At 33.2% G+C, this 4,369-nt stretch overlaps 1 long non-coding RNA gene across 1 annotated transcript; it reads right to left on the bottom strand.

The window, feature by feature from the left end:
* Positions 1-2,100: 2,100 nt before the first annotated feature.
* Positions 2,101-2,937, bottom strand: LOC113353011. The gene is made up of 2 exons (XR_003361036.1): positions 2,684-2,937; positions 2,101-2,599 (listed from the first exon to the last, which is right to left on the bottom strand). It is a non-coding gene; the product is annotated as an uncharacterized LOC113353011 (long non-coding RNA).
* Positions 2,938-4,369: the final 1,432 nt, after the last annotated feature.

Raw genomic sequence — 4,369 nt, 5'->3', positions numbered from 1 at the left:
ATTGGATCTTGTTTGAACCTTTAAACTCAACCGTTTTTTCATCTGTAATTTCTGATTGACTAAGTCTGTAAAACACATGGCCGTCTTATGGGCAAGGCAGGCTAGACATCCCTAGAACCCAAACTATTGGGCCCCATTTTTTAAAAGAAATTATAGCTGGTCGATCTGTGACATTTTATAAGTGTTATTAAAGTGTTTTATCACGCTTATTTAGATCACAGACTGTTATTAAATGTTTGTAACTTCTATATGCGTCACAATTTTATAATTTTTAGAACCAATAGCACATTTTGGAGTAGTTTCTGTCAAAAGACCCAAACCGATTCAAGCCGAGCAATAGTGTAGAAAGCCTTCTGGGCCGATGACCATGTGGAAGTCGACTAGATGATTGGAGGATGCTTACTTCCGCGTATTAATCGTCCGGCTACCTTGAACGTATAACCATCAGACCCGAGATTGAACATGTAGAGGCGAGACAAGCTTGAAACCCAAAATCTAACCAGAAAATGATGAAATTCGCTTTAAGTTTAAGCTATCACCTTAAATATCTAAATTTATATTCATATAATCTAAATATCTAACTCTCCCTTAAATCGGTAAGTCATGGAAAAGCCACAAAAAATTAGTTCGCCTAGAACAGCCTAAATGTGTAAGACGCCCCTGGTAAAACACAAGATTGAATTTGATGATAACATCTTGCGAAGGAGGGCTTAATGCACAAATGGTGTGATATTAATTTCTTAATCGCAGAGGTTGTAGAATAGATACATCTAAGTATTGGACAGGATGATGGAGTCCATATGACTTATGATCATGAATGCAAGGTTCCCAATGGAGTATCCAATGGATGGGGTGGGGCCGTAATGCATGAATTCACTATAGCTCTCCGTTTAATTGGCAGGGACCATGATGCATGCATATGTGAGAGGATAACCCAATCCCCTATTAATATTGTTATAACATCTCAAGAATCTTATCCCTCCACATGCAGTACTGAATGCTCGAAACATGTTACTCCTACTGGTATATGAGTTTTCTATTTTTTGTTAAACGGGAAAACATGCAATGTGATTGGTTACTTAGTGATTAACTAACCTATACTTTTGGATAACTATTACCTCAACTCATTTGGATGCGTGGGAGGTTTAGTCAAGAAAAATGAATAATTGACTTGTTTTATTTTTTTCCCTGACTTGAATTCGAAACTTGTACCAAATTCTTTGTTTACTTTCTGTACTACCAGAGTTCAAAGCTCAGCGCTACCAATTCTTTATCATATAGAAAAGAAAAGTACTAGAAAATAAAATTGTTACCTTCTCTTATGCTATGGAGAGTTATTGCAAGGCAAATAGCCTTGCTAAAAGAGGTTTTTATTTAATTTTGTTGTTCAAGGATTTAACTTACATGTTTAATTTCCAGTAGAAGGATAAGTTGGTATGATATCTATAATTTGAGTTCGTATTTATTCACAGCTGATTAAAAACAAAAAGAAAAAAGAAAAAAAAGCTTCTTTGAAGTTGCCAACAAGATTATTACACATTAAGATGAAGATATCAAAGGGAGACTTTTCTTATATTGTACAGGCTCTGCCTTGGATAGCGAGATTTGAGAGTCTAGGGAGTGTAAAGTTATTTACAGTACAGCTTGACTACTTAGCCGGAAAAATTCAAAGGTTCTGAAAGTGATAAATAGCCAACGATACTCCTAAAGACAAATAATAGATACTCCTAGATGATTGATATCTCCTTCGTTTTATATGTACGCATTATATAGTGATTAACTAGGATTGATCGCGAGATCAATTTTGAAAGAACGATTTTGCTTTTTGCAGCACAAAAGTGCTCTACTAATTACTGTAAGAAATATGAGCTGAGTTTGTTTTTCTGGAATTTGAACTTTACTTGTTTCTGGCTTTGGTTTTCTGATGGGACTTTCAAATGAACTCGAGAATAACGCGCCAACTTATGAACAATAGTCTCCGGTCTTGCTAAAATCGATATGGAACTAAAAGCAACCTAAATAAGGTACCATTCACATAGTTCTATTTGATTTCTAACTTACAAAATTAATTGACCAAAATTGGTGAACAATGAACAACCCTTGTATGAAAAAACAAAATCCACTGTTTCTTTTTCCTTCTTATCCATTAAATCACACCATGATAAATTTCAATATAAACCATGGGGATTTGCTATATAATACCAAACATCAAAATTAATAGGACGGCTATGAATTAAACAGCTACAAGGTATAAAATAAAAGCATGAATTAAGTTGCTATTATCTTATATGCCATCACCATCATCTGATCTTCAAGTACTCTTCCTCTCTTTTTTTTTCTTCTTTTTTGGATTCCTAGCTATAAATTAACTATACAGATTGTTTGCAGACATATACGCATGCCAATATGATTTTCTTTATCAATGATATGGCCATGAATAGATGATCAGCTTCGCCATAGTTGATATATCGTCAGAACTAATTAACGGTGCAAACTCTTTGCTTGGATTTATCAAGCATCGACCACATAACTTGAACGTCTTCGTATGCGCACGCCATCACTTCTCCTTGCAAATCCATTACTATTCGATTATCATGTTCTGCAATTTTCCAAGAGAAGAACAAATTAATACCATTTCAACATAACAATTTTCGAAACTAAATACATATATATGTGTCATTACCTTGTTGAGATTTCTTATCTCTTGAGTTGCTTTGTTGTTGATTGAACAACTTCTTGAATGGAGCTTTGATTGTACGAACCCATGAAGCCATTTCTTTGCTTTCTTCTTCTTTTTCTTGTAATGTGTTTGATGATTTTGGTAAGTAGCAAGCAGTAGTAGTAGTCTTTAACAAGTGTTGAGAGTGTTTTTTATTTTTCTTCGCTTCTCGTTTAAATGAAATGAAACTTTGAATTTGAAAAGGATGAATGAAGTGTCTATGGTATATATACAAGTTATACTTCGGACTTGTGAGATAAAGATGATGCAAACTTGGAGTACTTATGACCTAGCTAGAGAGATGGGTGTGTGGGGCTAAAGGTGGGGCAAGATCCGGGACTTGAGCTTAACTTATATTATAAATGACTCATGACACTTCTTCTTTTCCAAATTTTCACCAAATTAAGCTTACCTCAATGTCATTTAATTTTAATTATTCTGTTTTCTTAATAATTTAGTTTTTTTTTTAAAAAAAAAAAAAGTTTGTGAAAGCTAAAAGACACATGCACATGCTTGCAACTCAACAAAACTCATGACCGTCCCTTCTAACGCATCAAATGTTTTGGTTGCTACTTTTTTTGGCACAATAACTATATTCATGGCCGACCTTATTTCTTTTCTGTATTTTCTAATAAATACGTACAATATATACAAGAAGTTAAAGATACCCTTTTCGTTGAACAACGATGCCTTAGATACCCCAATTCACATTCTTTTGTTTAATATTTTACCCGTAATACAATAAAATATCTCGTTACATACGGCACATGTACGTTACCTGCTCGAAAAATAATTTTCAATAATATGCAATAAATTTAATTTAATTTTTAATAATGTTAAGACAGGAAACAAATTATAAAAAAATGTAAGTAATTAAATACTTATCCTGAAGAGTTACTGACATATACCAGTAGCTCTCTCATGCATCGATCCTTTTCTAATGTGCAAGTTTGGATTGGATGGATCAATTCAGGGATGTATGTATTTACTTTACTGATTCAAAGTATTTATGTATATCAGAGTTTTAATATATTTTTCAAATCTTAAACTAATCATATTTACATCAAAAATGCAGTAGTACACTAGTACTGTTTATTCCTTTAAATTTTAACTGAAAACTAGGTCATAATCATTGATTCATTGTACATGTTTCTCATTACTAACACAAACATTTAAGCAGTTTTATTAATTGCAACTCTTCAGTAGTTCAGGGACTTAAGTCTTCTTCTAGCTTAAGTAGTTCACAGTCTCACGCTAATTTTTCTTCGAATCATTTGATAATATCCTTGCATAACTTGAGATTTTGATCCTCTCGCTATTTTTTCCCTTTTACATAATACTACAGCGTGGTAGCAAATTTTCGCATTTCTTATATAAAAGGAGCAACAATGCATGTTACAATCGAAATCTGGTTCGGAAACCTCACTCTTACGTATTGGATTTGCTCCACCATTTTTCGCACGCGACCGACCATGAAAAATATAGGTTGTAGTGATTAAGAATTAAGAACCGTTGTTTTCTAAAATGAAAGAATTGTTAATTAGATAGTAAATCTAATTAGTAAGGAGGGCAAGATATAATTATTTAGGCTATATAGTTGGAAGTAGATCTCTAAGCTAGACAAAACTATCAGTTGAAGATATGGGGATA

Source organism: Papaver somniferum, chromosome 2 (assembly GCF_003573695.1).
Source record: "Papaver somniferum cultivar HN1 chromosome 2, ASM357369v1, whole genome shotgun sequence".
NCBI lineage: Eukaryota > Viridiplantae > Streptophyta > Magnoliopsida > Ranunculales > Papaveraceae > Papaver > Papaver somniferum.
The sequence above is the reverse complement of the archived record's forward strand: the minus strand, read 5'-3'. Positions and strand labels throughout refer to the sequence as shown.